The sequence below is a fragment of the Phasianus colchicus genome, chromosome 1 (assembly GCF_987193195.1).
Source record: "Phasianus colchicus chromosome 1, bPhaCol1.hap1.1, whole genome shotgun sequence".
In the NCBI taxonomy this organism is placed as follows: Eukaryota; Metazoa; Chordata; class Aves; order Galliformes; family Phasianidae; genus Phasianus; species Phasianus colchicus.
In genome coordinates, this window is record NC_143436.1 from 164,054,688 (window position 1) to 164,072,891 (window position 18,204).

The following is an 18,204-nucleotide window of genomic DNA, read 5'->3' on the forward strand; positions in this document are numbered from 1 at the left end:
TACCCTTGCACAAACATGGGATCCTTTCCACAGGATGCAGTCCTTCCCCAGCTGATCTGCATGGGCTTCCTGCAGGCTGCAGCTCTTCAAGAACTGCTCCAACGTGGCTCTGTACCATGGACCCCATCTTTCAGGAGCTGCTCCGCATGTATCCCCATAGATTCCCAGCCCTCCTGCCTCAGTGTGGGCTCCTCTCCATGGGGAGAGGAGCTCTTGCCCGGGGCTGCTTCCTCAGGAGCCCTCCATGGGCTGTATCTTCTTCGGGTCTCATCTACTGCTGTCCTGTGGTCTCTCCCATGGCTGTACATGGAGATCTGCTCTGTATCTGGAGCACCTCCTGCCCTTCTTCTTCACTGACATTGATGTCTGCAGGACTTTTCTCTTACCTGCTCTTGAACAGCATCTTCTCCTTTTCTTAAATCTCCTCTTGCACAGGCACAAACGTTGCTCATGGCTTGGCTTTGGCCAGTGACAGGTCCCCTCTTGGGCTGATAGAAACTGGCTCTTTTCTAACACTGAGCAGCTTCTGGACTCTTCTTAGAAAGGCCACCCCTGTAGCCCTCTGCTACCAAAACCTTGCCACATGGGACAAGCACACAGAGTGTCTTTAACATTTAAATATTTCCAAGATACTGTTTTGTTTCTTTAAAGGTAAAAGCTGTTTCCCAGCATGAGATAACTGAGTTTCTTACACTTTTTGAAATGTAAAGTAAAACAATTACTAAGTTAAAGAATTAAATTATTTAAATTGAAAGTGGAATTTGTTAATCTTTCAAGTAATTTTTAAAAATTAATAAAACATTACTTAAGTAAATTTAGATCTTCTATCTCAAATATGAAGTAATACATTTCACATAAATGAATAAGTCATTATTTAATTTAAGTATTAAAACCAGATCATTTCCTAATGGCTGGTTTGAGCCTGAAAAGCCCGTGGCTCTCTGTGCTGCAGACACAGAGTATAGCACAAAACCGTTTTTATCGTTTGGTTTCCCTGGCAATTCTGGGGTGTCAGACAAGAGGGGGATCAATGAGACTGGCAGGACTCAGGGAAAAACAAAGAGTCGATGGAACTGATTTATTTCATCAGTCCTGTCTCAAAATCATAGAAGCGCAGAATCATAGAATCCTTAGAGCTCGAGGGGACCTTTAAAGGTCATCTAGTTCAACTCCTCTGTAATGAACAGGGACATCAACATCTAGATCATGTTGTCCAGATCCTGTTCCAGCCTTGTCCTGAAAGTCTCCAGGGTCAGGGCATCTACCACATCTCTGGGCAACCTGTTTCAGTGTCTCACCACTTGCACTCTAAAAGGCTTTTTCCTTATATATAACCTAATCTACCCTCTACAAGCTTAAAACCATTTCCCCTTGTTCTATCACAACAGACCCTGTGAGCCTGTCCCCTTCTTTCCTGTAGCTCCTTTTTAGATACTGAAAAGCCACTATCAAGTCTCCTTGGATCCTTCTCTTTTCCAAGCTGAACAGTCCCAGAACTTTCAGCCTGTCTCCTGGAACACAGGAGAAGTGTTCCATTCCTAGGATCATTTTTGTGTCCCTCCTCTGGATGTGCTCCAAAAGATCCATGTCTTTCCGTTCCACTCCAATTTATAGGAGGGAGAAGAGATTCTTTTTAAAATATGTATGCCCAATGGTGAGATTAAGACACAATGGGTCAAATGTTAGCACGACCAGTTTATTGCAAATCCTAGTTGCTTATGGATATGGGGAAGGGGAGATGGCAATAGAAAAGAGGTAGAAAATAAAAAGCAAAGAGTCTTCATAGAAAGCAAGAGAGAGATATAGTCACCACCGTGGGTCCAGCAAGGTTTGTAGCAGGTCTGCTGTTCTCAGGAACTTGTCTGGTCACTGTGGGGGATGGGAAGAAGCCCGGAAGCATTGCAGCAAGCAGGCTCCCGGGAAGGTTCTTCCAAAGAGGTTTTCCCCTCAGGGAATTTTCCGTCAAAGGTTTCTTTGGGAGTTCTTCTCCAAAGTCCTTAGATTAGTGAGGGCCTTTTATCCCCTGTTTCACTGTTTTTTTTTTTTTTTTTTTTTTTTTTTGTCTTCATTTCTCTCTGTTAGCTGCCCCATATACATAGCTGCCCCAACAGATAAGCCAGCAGGGAGTGGTGCCTTGGTTGCCATGCACAAGCATTATCACCTTTTGCAGTGGTCAGCTCCTTCAAACCGCACCCCTGAAAAAAGGCTACTTGTCTGCTTCTTCTTATCTTTACAGTCATGAGCAGAGGTACTGTGGCACGATGACATCCATCAGTCACCACCCCCTAGATATTTTGCAGTTGTCACTCAGAGTCATATCACCAGAAAGGCCTAGTGAAGCAAGCTTTGAGACAAAAAGAAAAACAGTTTCGTCTTTCACACTTTCCCATACTGAGGACTCCACATCTAGATGCAGTACTCCAGATGAGATCTCACCAGCTCAGAGCAGAGGGGCAGGATCTTCTCCCTTGCCCTATTGGCCACGCTTCTTTTGATGCAGACCAAGATATGGTTGGCTTTCTCATCAGTGAAGGCACACTGCTGGCTCATATTGAGCTTCCCATCCATCAGTACCCCCAGGTTCTTCTTGGCAGGGCTGCGCACAGTCCTTTCATCCCCCAGCTTGTATTTGGTAACGCATGTTGCCTCGATCCAGGTGCAAGATCTTCCACTTGCAGGCAGAGCACTCTCCCTTCCATAGGTGTATATACTGCAAAAACTTATGTGGCATATCTTTGTTAAAATGAGTTCTGCTAAAGCAGTGGTTACATTGCAGAAAGGAAATGTGCTGCAGGTAACATTAGGGAACTGTTATGTGTTTTTGACAGATCTATGCATTCCATTCACATCCCAGCTAAAAATCTGACAGACCGCAAAAATTTGTTTTTATACCTGACCTCAAGGGCTGCAGCTGAGATTCTGGAATTGCAAATGGCCATGCTCTCAGATTAGCAGTCTCCCTACTTTGAGTTTCCTAGTACAGAGCTGGAAAGCTCAGCAAGCCAGGGCAGTATTGTGATAGTTCACGGAATCATAGAATTGTTTGAGTTGGAAGGGACCATAAAAGGTCATCTAGTCCAAATCCCTTGCAATGAACAGCTAGATCAGATTGCTCCAAAGCCTAGTCCAGCTTGACCTTCAGTGCCTTCAAGGATGAGGCATCCACCATATGAACTCCAAGGCAAAAGGTTGACTCTGAGTGTTGTTTTTTGTTTTTTTGGTTGGTTGGTTTGGTTTTAGTTGTTTTGTTTGTTTTGTTTTTGTTTTGTTTTGTTTTGTTTTGTGTTTGATTCTCTTTCATAAAGGTTTTTAGAAATGTATTTTTAATCTCAGGAAAATGATTTTCCAATTTGTTTTCTAGATTCAGCTCTCCCTCTGTGCTCTTTTCTAAAATATTGTTTTAATACATGAATGCTTTGTGTTTTTTCACCTAGTCACTAGCCCTAGATGTTCTGTCTAGGAACCTCAGTTTGAGCTGTCAATCTTGTATTTTCAGCATCTTCAGAGGAGTCATGAACTCTGGTCATCAAAGTTGTTTCAAAATGCATGTGGAAATGATTTTTATTTACATTTACTTTTCTTCAATGATTCTCTTTCTTACTGCTTCTTCATTCTCAAAGAAAAACTTGATAGGAACATTTAGGGCTAGAACAAAAGACTATCTAAATATTTCTGTCCTCCAGTCAGTATAACACAGAACATTGCACTTAGGCTCATTCTTTGAGTTTTCTCAGGAGATGAAGGAAGTATGTTAGTGTTAAGCTTATAAGATAGAATTTGGAGATTGAATCTCTGTTATGGTTTAAAGATAGAGTAGCTCTAAGTAAAGGCCTAAACAAAGGTTTGTTCCTGAGGAATATAATCTATGATTTTATCTAAGATTTTATGAAGGACTTAACCTATGTTAAATCTGTTCTCTCAGAAAGCCTATATTATTTATAAACCACTGTTTATCCTTGTAAAACAAGCCAGAACAGCTGCTAATCATTAGTTTTGCAGTGACTTGCCAAACAAAGGTTGACACGTTCTTAGAATTTGCAGATTCCATGGTTCTCCTTTTGTTAGAGTTAGTTTGTCATTGATGATGAACACCTTGTTACTTTGATGCCTTCCTCTATTCCTTCTCCAGACAATGTAAGGATTTTCCATACTGTTCTCTGCTGTGACAAGAAGCTCCATAAGCCACACTGTGTCTCACACAGTCATGTTTACTTGTACCGACTTGTGAGATCTTTTACTGAGTGAGTGGAATCTCATTCTGGTTTCATTTTCCTTACCTTTTCCTCTTTTTATGGCAACTTTGTGCTGACTCACAAATACTCATGCTCAGATACTAGTTGGATTGGGCCTGAAGCCCAGAAGTTGTCCATTTCCAAATCTTGGAACATACTTGAGATCAGCACCTTTGGCAATGCATCTTGTTTTGAAATCACATCTAATTCACTACCATTTCATATTTCCAGTAGGCTTCTAGCATAGTGATTTCACAGCTGCCCATTCTGGATAGATAAGATATTTCATAAACAGTTGTGGTCAAATTTTAGCTGCATCTCTCCTGTGGCCATAGGATATATGCCAGCATAATTTGTGACTCAAATTTTAAGGGATATTTTCCTTCCAAATTGGCTGTGGATCTAGTGCCATCACAGAAGATTAACTGGGGCTCCACTACTGATCCTGTCTCCAGGCTGCTTTACGTAGCTATCAAAAATATTTTTGTGTAGAAATGTATTATGTAGGGCTTTGTCTACATTCCTGAAGATCTACACTTAGGAAGTTTCAGACAATCTTAGGAAAAGCAGTGGGATTTCTTTCCCCTTACTAATTAGGTAATGATATATGCTTGTTGGAAGTGTGGATTTCTGAGCTATTATATTCTTTGATCTGCTTGTATATTCCTGTTTATGTCTTTGACTACAAATTTCCCCTGAAAATCCATTGCACGAGTAGGACATTTTTGTTCATTATGTTCAAATTTCAGATGCAATATTAGAGAAGCAAATGCATGTTCAAAACACTGGGCAGCATGAGAAGAGGGCAGGAAGGAGCCTGCCATGCACTCTAATGAGATCTACTTTAAACTCTTGTGCTTTTCCAGATATGGCATGTGTTGTATTAGGCGCCCACGGGGCTACGGGATGTGATGCGAAAGGACCTTCCCTGCTCAGTGATTGGACAATGCATGCTTAACGGGTGTAGACGAAGTAGAAGATGAATGTATTTAAACAGATGCCATGCGGTAATAAACGCCATTTTTCTGTTCGCCACATTGGTGTATGCCAACAGTTCTTGGTCCTTATCAGGGCAGTTGATCAGTTAAGCAAAGGGTGATACAGCGTGATCTTAATATGTGCAGCAACAGGCATGGAGTATGGATGTGGCTACATCTTTGTCTAGTATTGTCCAGCTATTTTTTAAAATATTCTGTGACAAGGTAAAAATAAGCATTGCATAACTTGTCTTTAGCCATACTATGTACATGTTGTGCATGTTAAATGCGAATTCATAGCTGTTCATAAAACAGCCTGTCCTAAAGTTTTCTGGACTTTGAAATTTGGTTTAATACAATGCTTTACTAAAATATGCCCTTACAACTTTCTAAGTTACAGATTCACAAAATGAATGTTATGTTTCTGAAGAAGTGTAGCCTGGTAGAATTCATGTCAAACGGAAATCAGATAAAATTTTCCCCTTAAAATTCTTTGCTTAGATTGTAAGGCCTAAATCCTGTTTCTGTACATGCATGCATTTTACTGCATTCTACATTTCCAAATATATACAGATCAAATCTCATACAAAATGTGCTCATATGTTCATTTTACTATGATTTACTGAATACTAACAGCACTTAGAATAACTGTCTCAAAATTTACTTGTTTCATAAATAACACCAACTCATATTTTAAGACAAGCCATGTCAGTATGGCTTTCCAGTCACATCGAAAATTCAGGCAGATGTTAATTTTATTTTCGTAAATCTAATTTAAAATGGATGTTCCCTGATTTGAAACTTAAGGTACTTCAGAAGTGTTATGAACTTGGAGAAATAATACATCTGATTAAATCTGAAGACTTAAGATTTTATCTTATTCACAATGTTCAGCTTTGTGTAATTGATAATGGAAGATGCCTTTTCATTATCCCATTTGATAAAGTTAAAACTTTTCTTGATTAATATTCTCTTGCAGAAGGCAGGTACAGCTGTGGATTTATGCTATAAATGTGTCTTGGTGCTTGTAATTTCTTTTACACCTAAGACACAGCTAATAAAGGTTTTATTAAATAAGGATGATTTCTGTTGAAAGATTTGGTTATTTAATATTCTGTAGGTATTTCTACCATGAAATCTAAAAATTGTGAGAATCTTTGATATGTGATAATGACCTTCAGTGATATTACAGGGAATTATGCAAGTCTTATTCAGGTGAGTGGTGCAAGGAGTATGATATTTAATTGTTTCTATATTTGTATAGAGTATAAAATAAGGCCTACAAGTAGTACATAATATGGGTAATCATATTAATACAACTTTTCTTGTTGTCTATTCTAATAACAAACGCACTTTAAAATCCTAATAAATCTTACTTATCAAATTTTGGAAGCATTTCATTATATTCATTGTAAGTCATTTTGAGATAGTCATTAACTGTCCCACTAGCTAAAATCCATATAAATTCATAGAATATATAGAATCATACAGCAGCTTATATTGGAAGGGACCTTAAAATCCAACAAGTTTCAGTCCCCCTGACAGGGGCAGAGTTGCCACCCAATTGATCAGGGCATCATCCAAACTGGCCTTTATGCCTCCAGGGATGGAGCATCTGCAATTCCTCTGAACAACCCTTTCCATTGCCTCACCACCCTCAGAGTAAAAATTTTCTTTATGATATCTAACCTAAATCTTATCTCTTTAGTTTAAAAACTTTTCCCTTTCTCCTATCACTATCAGACCACGTAAAAAGTCAGTCTCTCTCCTGCTTATGAGCTCTGTGTACGTACTGAAAGGCCACAATAAGGTCTTACAGAATCACACAGAATCAGACTTGCAGGGGTTGGAAGGGACCACATGAGATCATCAAGTCCAACTTCTCTGCTAATGCAGGTTCCCTGCAATACAGTCAGGAATCCAAATAGGTTTTGAATATCTCCATAGGAGACTACATAATCTCTCTGGTCAATCTTTTCCAGTGCTCCATCACCTTTTCTGTAAAGAAGTCCTTCTGCATCTTTGTATGGAACTTCCTATGTACATGTTTTAGGCCATCGTTCCTTGTTCTGTCACTATGCACCACCGAGAAGAGCCTGGCCACATCCATTTGCCTCCCACCTCCCTTTAGATATTTATAAACATTTATCAGATTCCTTCTCAGTCTTCTTTTCCTCAGGCTGAACAGGCCCAGGTTACTCACCTTTCTCCATACAGAAGATACTCCAGGCCATTAGTCATCTTTGTGGTCCTCTGCTGGACTCCTTCTAGGAGATCCCTGTCCTTTTAGAACTGGGGAGTCCATAACTGGACACAGTATTCTAAATGTGACCTCACCAAGGCAGAGTAGAGGGGGAGGATCACCTCCCTTGATTTGGTGGCCACTCTCTCTTTAATGAACTGCAGGATACCACTGTCCTTCTTGGCCACAAGGGCACAATGCTGGCTCATGGCCAGCCAATTATCCATCAAGACCCCCAGGTCTCTCTCTGCAGAGCTCCTCTCCAGTAGGTCATTCCTTAACCTGTACTGATGCATGTGATTATTCCTCCCCAGGTGCAAGGCTCTATACTTGCTCTTGTTAAATCTTATCAAGTTCCTCCCTGCCCAGCTCTCCAGTCTTTTCAGACCTTGTTGAATGGTAACACAGCCTTCTGGTGTGTCAGCCACTACTCCCATCTCCCAGAGTCTTCACTTCTCCAAGCTAAACAAGACCACTCCCTCAACTTTTCTTAATGGAAGAGGTGCTTCAGTACTTCATCTTCTTTGTCACCCTCCTCTGGGCCCACTTCAGCAACTCTGCTTCTTCCTTTACTGTGGGCACCAGGCCTGGATACAGTACTCCAGATGGGGCCTCATGAGGGTAAAGTAGAGGGGGACAATCTTGACAAACCTTGCCCTGCTGGCCACCCTTCTTTTGATGCAGTGTACAGTTGGCCTTCTGGGTGACAAGTACACACTTCTGGCTTAAGTTTTTCATCCACTGTAATCCCCAAGTACTTCCTTGCAGGGCTGTTCTCAATGAGTTATTCTCCCATTCTGTATACATATTTGGGATTGTCTTGACCTAAATGCAACATCTTTTGTGAAAAGTTTAAGACATTCACAGCAATTTAAGTGTTAGCACTCTATAGGTATAGATATTCATTAACTAAGAATGTTTGTTTCCTCCCCTTTGTCTTTCTCCTTGGCAGCCAAATACTTAGGGTACTGCTATGTAATCAAAAACTTTAATTCCTTTGTAGTTCCACAGTAGTCATATTCTCTAAGTTTATGTTTTGCTTTTCTCTTTCTGGGTATTTCATCAGTGAGTAAAATTTGGTTGATGCTACTAGTGAAGTGCATTAACTGACTGAGGGACAAATTTCTATTGTTTCCAATTATTTATTTCCTAAAATAATTTCTTTTTTACTATTTAAGACAGCATGATCCATCCTAGGTGACCAGAACTTTGGTTCCAATTTCATTCACAATCTCTTTGGCATTGATTTAATATTATTCTTGCCTTCCCAGTCATACTAGGATAAAATCTGTTGTGTGCATTCATCTTTGTTAAGAGATGAATGAATAAGACAGGCTTTAAAAGCTTTTTAAAAAGCAAGGTGCTGGAACTGCATTCTCAATCTGCATTCTTTCCTGCTGTTTTATGGGACATACTGAAAATGTGCTTTTTAGAGGTCAGATCACTTTTTCCAGGTGTAAAAATAAGATGTAAGCCATAAATTAAAGGGCCCATTGGAGAAGTTCTATTCCAGCTACAGGCAACTTATTCTCTTGAAAGGTATGACTCATCAAAACTAAGAATTATATCTTGTTTCTCTAAATTCATTTAGTTTAACACTCACAAATTTGTGGATTGAACTTTGCTATTAATAATAAAATAAAAAATATATCTTTGTTCTGTTAACTTGGGAAAGAGAAATACAGTCTGCTAGAAGATAAAGTACTTAGAGGATGTCTTACCTGACTGTAAGTATCTACAGGGGCTTTGTTATGCTCCTTCATCTTTCATTCTCTTCTAAATTAACAGGCAACAGATAGATTTATAACGTTTTTATAACCAACTGTCCCATGTTATCTTCATATGAAAAAAAAAAGAAAAGAAACTAATGAGTTCCTTGGAACTGAGTGAAAAACACATTGTAACAGAGAAGAATGCTCAACATAGTCAAGCAATCATGTCCAGAATTACGAGAATTAGTTCTTACTGAAAAAGCAGGTCTGAAAATTGCCTGGGGGAGCTGCCCCTTTCATGACATCCTCATTCTCAGGTGAAGAAAAGAGATACAAAGACATGTTCCTCACACTCTGTCTTCTCTGTAAGTGCCAGTCTGAAGGTACTTTGCTAGACTTGTAGCAAAAGATAAAGAATCTTGAGTTTTTTTTTAGAATTAAATTAACCCAAGTAGACAAGTTAGGTCTGAAATTACTTTTTTGGACATAAAGTAATGTTAGAGAAACAGTGAGATTATGCTAAGTAATATTGCCTTGAACCTATCACTACCTTTTCTCTCTACTTCATGAGCTTTTTTTCCATCAACAAATCTTGTGCAATATATATACCATGGAGATTTTAGTTACAGTGCCAATTGGCACTTGGATTAGGGCCTTTACTTCCAATTCTCCTTTGGTATTCTCAGAAAAACTAATAAGTTTTATGTCACATCCTTTTCTCTCTTACAGAGGTTCGTGACAGGGATAAACCACATCCTTCTGTTATTCTTGTTAGCTGAAGGCTTAGCAATCAGGTGTTGTACAGTTGCCCGCATTTATGCAGCACTCACTTAGTCAACACTCATTTATTCAGAGCACCTTCAGTGGTCTCGTTTGATTAGAAATAACTTTAACATTTGTAGGCCACAGAGAAAATTAAAACTTTTCTACCTGTCTTTTGAAGACTTCTTCATAGGATTTTGAATATGACAGCCCAGTGATGGCATTCCAGATCTCTAAGAAAAGTCAGTGTCTGGCTCATTATATGGACAGGTAAGAAGTGGATACCAGAATCCAAGAACCGGAATCTCATGGTCGGCTGTTGTCTGAGACTTGCAACATTTAAATTTCATGTATGAATTGTGTCATTGTCTTTGACACTGTGTAGGCACCTGCCTTTGCATGTACCTAGGAGGACTGATCTGCACAGTACAATCTGAATGTTATTCAGTTATCACAATGAAGTTTACTTCCATTTGGCTTTAGCCAAATACAGTACAGAGTCAACATCCAAACTAATCATGACAGATTCCCTATATGGTGTGCACCATAAAGTACTATTATAAAGTAGGTAAATCCAGGGTGAGATTAATCTCATTTTATATTAAACAATCAAAATAGGTTAAACGAATCATGCCATAAATTTATATAATTTTCTCTGTTAATTGTACGGGGAAGCTAATCAGATATTTCAGATGAATACATTAGAAGCTAGTTGAGATGAAGCCCATATTTTCACATTCTTTCTTCTAGATTGCAAAGGCATTAAATATAGCATTTTTTATAGCATAAATTGCATTCACAGAGTATGCATGCATAACAGACTGACAAGACTGGTTATGGCATAAATGTATCTGAGACTTGCACTTTCATTTAGAAGAAGGGTGGGGTCAGTGTCTTTGTGTTAAATTTCATGACAGCCTAGCAGTTATGGTAACTTGCAGTGGACAGTAAGATGACTTCACTGATGTCATCCTACTGATGTATTTCCTTGCACAATCATGGAGCAAAGAAGAAGCAGGGTTTGAAGACAGCTGTATTGCCTCTTGTTTGTGAAAGTGTGGAATATTTGCATTATTCTGTGTTAAGATCTCCTTTTCCTTCTGCTCACATTTGATGCATGATTCACTCACTGGTGTAAGACAAGATTTTCACGGCTGATGAAATCTGAAATCCACCATTAATTATTTTAAAGAATAAGCTTGCTAGTTCATTAGTTCCAGTTATTCTCACTCCTGGAACTATTGTCTTGCACTACAGAAAAATGTAATTGCTGTATTCCTTTTATTTCTATTAAGCTTATAAAGATGTTTCAAACTATTGATGGCATACAGTGAATCACATTTTCTCTGTATTGTCAAATGAAAAGTGGTTGTTTCCAAGAAAAAACGAAAAGGAGTTATAATTTTAGAGTAAAATGTGAATAATTAAGGTTTAAATGACAAGATGTTACTGCTTTGGGCTATCCCACTTACAACCAGGAAAGAACTGGTGAACTAGTTTAACCTTGTGTTTCATGGTATCATCACACATTTCTTTGTTTGCTCTTCCACTACTATACATCAGTGGAACACTGTTCTGTTCTCTTTCCCATGAGTAATTACATACCAAAAGCAGGATAGCATATAACAGCTAATAACACAATGCCAATGCAGCCTCTTTAAGTCTTTTTTGTTATCTTGTTATTTATAGAGGTTAGTAATTTTGACAAAGAAGCAAATTCCTCAAACTGTATTATCTTTTTTTATACCCAGTTATTAAATCCATTTTTTTCAGAAGCAATGGAGAACTGTTGATACATAGCCCTATCTAAAGAAAACCTATGCAACATAATTGCAGAATTAAAGAACGGTCTGGGTGGGAAACAACCTTAAAGATCACCTAGTTCCAATCCTCCTGCCATGGGCAGGATCACTTTCAACTAAATTAGGTTGCCCAAAGTCCCATACAACCCGTCCTTAAACATCTTCAGGGACAAGGCATCCTCAACTTCTATGGGCAACCTGTTCCAGTTCCTCTCCGCTCTCATAGTGAAAAATTTCTTCCTTGTATCTAATCTCATTCTACCCTCTTTCATTATAAAACCATTGCTGCTTGTCCTATACACCTCCTAATAGCAGGAGTCCCTCTCCATGTTTCCTGTAGTCCCCTTTGAAGGCTGCAATAAAATCACCATGGAATTTTCTTCAGCTCTCTCAGCCTGTCTTCAAAGGAGAAGTCCTCCAGCCCGCTAATCATCCTCCTCTAGATTCACTACAGCAAGTCTATATCCTTCTTATATTTGATGCCACAGAGATGAACACAGTACTCCACAGTACTCCAGGTGAATTCTTACAAGAATAGAGAGAAGGGGCAGAATCACCTTGTTCAGCTTGCTGGTCATGATTCTTCAGATGCAGCCCGGGATATGATTGATTTTCTGGGCAGCAAGTGCACATTATCATGTCGAGTTTCTAATCCACCAACACCCTCAAGTCCTTCTCCACAGTGTTGCTCTCAGTCCTTTCCAGTACTTGTGCTTGGGACTGCCTCACCTAAGGTACACCACTTTGCTTACACTTGGCCTTTTGGAATCAGCTCTTATGATAGGTGGATGGATATCACAAATTGTCACTCATTCTCCACAGCAATTCCTCTCCTATAGAAATAGTTTCAATAAGACAGATGTCACTGAATTTTAGATATTTGCATCATAACTTTAGATACAGACATCATCTGTTTTTCAGCCAGTCACCTTCTGGGTGTGCTACTTCTGGACCACATTAATTTTTGAATATCTGCCTTTCAGTTGAATGAAATTCTCAAAGATTATTTCTATAAGTGATGTTGGTTTAGAGAATTCCATGAGGATTAATGCTTGGAAAAAAATTTACTCTTATACTGACAAAGCCCACTGAGTAAATCATTAGGAATTGGTTGAATGGACACAGCCAAAGGGTTGTGCTTAACGGTTCTGTGTCAGGGTGGAGGCTGGTCATAAATGGTGTCCCTCAGGGGTCGGTCTTGGGACTGGTGATCTTCAACATCTTCATCAATGACATAGACAATGGCACTGAGTGCACCCTCAGTAAGTTTGTGGATCACACCAAGCTGAGTGGTGTGGTCAATACGTTGGAAGGAAGGGAAGCCATCCAGAGGGACCTGGACAGGCTGGAGAAGTAGGCCTATGAAAACCTAATGAGGTTCAATAAGGCCAAGTGCAGAGTGCTGCATTTGGGTCAAGGCAATCTCAGGTATTTATACAAACTGGGGGAACTCCATGAGAAATCATCCTTGTGGATGAGAAGCTGGACATGAGCCATCAGTGTGCACTTGTAGCCTGGAAGGCCAACTGTGTTCTGAGCTCCATTAAAAAGGGGTGGCCAGCAGGAAGAGGGAGATGATTTTCCTCCTCTACTCAGCTCTTGTGAAGCCCCATCTGAAGTATTGCATCCAGGCTTGGGGACCTCAGTACAGGAAGGATGTGAAGCTCTGGGAGTGGGCCCAGAGGAGGGCTACTAAGATGATCAGAGGGCTGGAGCATCTCTCCTATGAGGAAGGCTTGAGGGAACTGGGATTGTTTAGCTTGCATAAGAGAAGGCTCCAGGGAGACCTCATTGTGGCTTTCCAATACTTGAAGGGAGTGTATAAACAGGAGGGGTAATGGCTCTTAATGAGGGTGGATAGTGATAGGACAAGGGGGAATGGTTTTAAACCAAGACAGGGGAGATTTAGGTCAGATATTAGGAGGAAGTTTTTCACCCAGAGGGTGGTGACGCACTGGAATGGGTTGCCCAAGGAGACCGTGTATGCCCCATCCCTGGAGGCATTCAAGGCCAGACTGGATGTGGCTCTGGGCAGCCTGGTCTAGTGGTTGGTGGCCCTCCACATAGCAGGGGGGTTGAAACTAGATGATCATTGTGGTCCTTTTCAACCCATAGGCCATTCTGTGATTCTATGGTTCTATGGTTCTATGATTCTATGATTACTTTGACCACTGGGGGATGCATGAGCGATTCATAGGAGACTTTTGTCAGGAACTGTTTTCCAGGAACAGACTGGCACCATCAGAAAGACACAAAAGCTTCATTAAATATTGACCCTACTCCAGAAATTATCGAAGTAGTGCCAGGAATTAGGAAAAAATTACCTTGTTTTTTATGCCACCAAGGCCACTTCAGGACTTTTGTCTAGTGGGGCAAGTATATATGCAAGTAAATTACACAATTTCATGAAAATATTCTTGGCTGCCTGTTCTACTGAATTATTGAAAAGATCTTGGTGAGATTTTCAACTGTACTGACAGTTTTTAAATGAAGACTGGAGGAATCATTATGAGACAATGACCCAAGCTCCAATACACAGTTTGCATACGGGCACCCTATTTTAGAGAATAAACAAGTTTATTAGTGTGGTTGTGGACTATTTCATGCCAGTTGCCCCCTGTGCCATACAATATTCCTGATTATGTTTAATTTACTAGTATAGATGAAGCCTGAGTAGATACATGCTTTAGTTAGTTAAATTGACTGCATTTTCTGAAACTTTCTAGAAAGTTATTTCTGACCTTTCTGACCTGCAGAAACATTTTGTATTCAGTCTAATTAGGGTGATGGCATTGACGTGTGGAATCAAACTGTAACCCAAGTAAGATTACAAAGCAGGTACAGTTTATTCAGCAGAGGGCTTTCATGAGTTCTTATTTCAGCTGAGGGAATGCCCACCTTGTTTCCCCATTTCATATAATATTTTGGCTTTACCAGCAGTCCGTAGCTGTGTATCCACAGTCGGGACTATCCTGTCATTCCTGGGAACGTACAGAATTCCTTGGCAGTTTGTGTCTCAGGGGTTTGGCAGATGGCTTCTTTCCTGACAGTCCTTCAGGTTTGAAGTCCAGCTGTAATCTCATATCCCAAATACGTCACTTACTGTGGATTTATTTGTGCTTTATGTTGAGAAACTTAATCATCTAAACCAAGAAATTCAGCAAATTCACAGTCCATTGCACACAGTCCTCTTTTGTTGTTTTTTTTGTGACATTCATGTACTGCAGTAAGGTTCCACTCTGGGATGGAGGAACCCAAGTCTCAGGTTCACAAGTTGACCAGCTCTCAAAAAAATCATTGAGCTGTTTTCACAACCCTGGGTAACACTGTTCAGATTAACTGAGTCTTTTCACCCTGTCTTGGGGTTTTCCTATTCAAAGGCAAAAAGCTTAGGCTTCCTTTGGCCAAACCAGGCAGAAAAGGCATCCTTCAAATCCGGAAGGTACACTCCACTTAGTCATTCCTTAACTTGGTTAATAAAGTGTATGGATTTTTCACCACTGAGTGTATGCATTCAACTATTCTATTACTTGCTCTCAAATCCTGTTCCAAACTATAGCACTTGCTTTCTAATTTTTGTTGGCAGGTTTGGAGTACTGTATTTGGATTCATATTCAATTAGTAATCCAAAGTCCAAAAATTATCTATTATTTCTTTTATCCGTGTACAGTCACATATCCTCAAAGGGCACTGCTTTACCCTGACTGGGCTACCTCTTTCTTTTAACTTCTATTTAGTTCTGCATTTTTGGCTCTGCCAGGTATCCCTGATACCCACACTCCTAAGCGTATCTTATTCAAGATTTCTGTAACTTCTGGGGCTACAAACTTGTTTTTCCCAGTTTGTGTTAAAGGCAGACTTACTTATTCTCAATCAGTTAATATTGTTTGATCCTTAGCTCCAGTTTTATTCAATTTCTTTCCAGAGTAACCTGGCATGTGCAAGAATTCATGTATTCCTACTTGTTTTCTCAGCCTCTATTTAGTTGATCCCCAAAATAAGCCTTTTCTTATTGGGCATTAGCTCCTATTACTCTTACAAAATCATCTACGGGTGGTAAGAGGTACCCATATCTACCAAAAGATAAACCTCTTTATCCTGCTCCTCTCTCTTCAGTTCTGACATCCCTATTACACCCTGCTCATCTTTGCCTTCCTCAGCCTGTGTCCTTTCCAAACTTTTCTCTTTCCAAACTCTCATCATTACATAAACTACTAACATCATATTTCAGTTTTACCTCCTCCTCTCCAGAGGCTTCCAGTGCTAACACAGGGATTTCGGGTTTCCTAGATCTCTGCAGAGGCTATTCTCACTTCCAGTGCCCTATTCTCTCCACCACTCCCTTCATAAGTAACGTTGTTTACAGCATCAGTCTCCATCCCCAGATCTCTCTCTCAAACCAAGTTCTGCTCACAGGGGAAAGGTGCAGGAGGGGGGGGGGGGCAGCACGGATAATTTCACTTTCTCTTTAACCCTTTTTCCTTTGTATGTTATTCCACTATTCGTATCCTCAGTTACACTTCCACATACCCTCAGTTCTACTTCTGTATACCATTAACAATTACACTTTCTTATACCATCAAAACAGTTTGTACCATTCCCTTCAAAATCCACAAATCAAACAATACAGTTTTTCAACTTCCACAGACACCCAGCACTTGGTCTCATGATTAGGGTACTCAGTTATAAAATTGGTCCCATTATTCCATTTCTGTTCTTGGTTTCTTATTCAATATTCCCCCTGGCTCACCAGCAATTTTTCTTCAGCGAGACAAAATACAAACCAGGGGGTCTTCTCGGTAACACTTTAGACACCCCTTGTTCCATAACAGTCTCGTAGGTAACACTTTCACGACATAAACATTTAACAATCACAAAGACAGTGACAATAATCAGTACAATTTATCCTCAGGATCCTTCCTTCCTGTCTCTTTCTCCCTCCAGAGTCCAATCTTCCCTCTATATTCCTTTACTATGATCTATAACACATGTATTTCCACCATCATCTGAATCTATAAATCTCATTTAAACAGAGAATATACGTACATACGAACAATTAACACGGAGAACGAAAACAACTCTCGCTTCGACTGTCTCCGGCTGTTTCCCTCATGGGAGAACGAAATGGCGGATTGGGACTCTGCTCTCGCTCCATAGCTTAGCTACGTCTCACTCTCACCACACTCACACAGTACTGGCTTAGTCAAAATATAAGTTTGAAATTTCTTAGTTTGTAGTTCTAATTTCCTCAGAGGATATCCCAAATATTGTGATGGTATTGATTCAGATACATGGTACCGAAATTTTACAACAGATGGTAATAGCAATTATACAACCTATAACTCCTGTTATCACAACCAGGAGAACCCAGATTACCATTTGACAGGATACCCGCTATATCCTGTTCCTTTACCCCGCGTATGACTTACCAGATCTGTTTGTGGGTGCTCCCCCAAGGAGCTGCTCGCCAGAGCCTGCCCAACCCAGCCGGCAACCTACCAAACCTGTGAGCTCACTGACCAACCCAGGGGCAGCACAGAGGCTATACCCAGCTTAGAACGTCTCCATATGGCTAATGGATCCCCTCATTCCATACACATACCTGGTCCCCGATGGATGGTCCTCATCTGCTCCTGCAGTGATCGGATGAGGAAGGGGAGTCCTTCCAAGAAATCTCGGGGCACACCTCTTCTCAACCGGTCCTGCAGCTGAGCAGAGGTTGTTCCATCTGGGGTGCCAAATTGATGTGTGGAATCAAACTCTGTAACCCAAGTAAGATTACAAAGCAGGTACGGTTTATTCAGTGCTGTACAGACACCAGGTGCTAGGGGGATAGATCCACCTTGCACACCGTCTGGAAAAATCATGCTACAGATATAGGAAAAACTAATACATAATAATTTTCCCGGAATTCGGATACATATTCATTACACCCCCGAGAGTTCATTAGCATACAGTTCTTGCGCATGTGTAGTGGGTCGTGGGATGAAGATTTGTTGTTTTCCTTGCGAAGGCTTCTGACCTTTCTCACTGTAAACTTCTGACCTTTTGGGGGGCAAAACTTACAGTAGGTAGTTTATCCAGTGCCCATTGTGAAAAGTAAGTGCATCTCAAAGTTAACACCAATTTGTATGGAAAATAGCATCAAAGGATAAAAAAAGGCTATACAAGTAGAAGGAAATTAGGTTGTATTGGCCTCACTGAGTTTCTCTTCTGTTGTAACAGAAGTTATTCTTTCTGCTGATCCCCATCAATTTTTACGCAAGCTGATTTTAACTCATTGTGTCTAAATTGCCAACATACTCTATTGTTTTTCTTCAACACAAAGGAAAAAAGCAACAGTCTTCTGCAACCAGGGGTCTGTCAAAATTCATTAATACTGTATCTACAAAATTGAAATATCTGGGAGACTTTTTCAAATTTTTTAAGAAAAGACATTTCATAACAACTGGCAATATCCAACCACAAATAAGATTC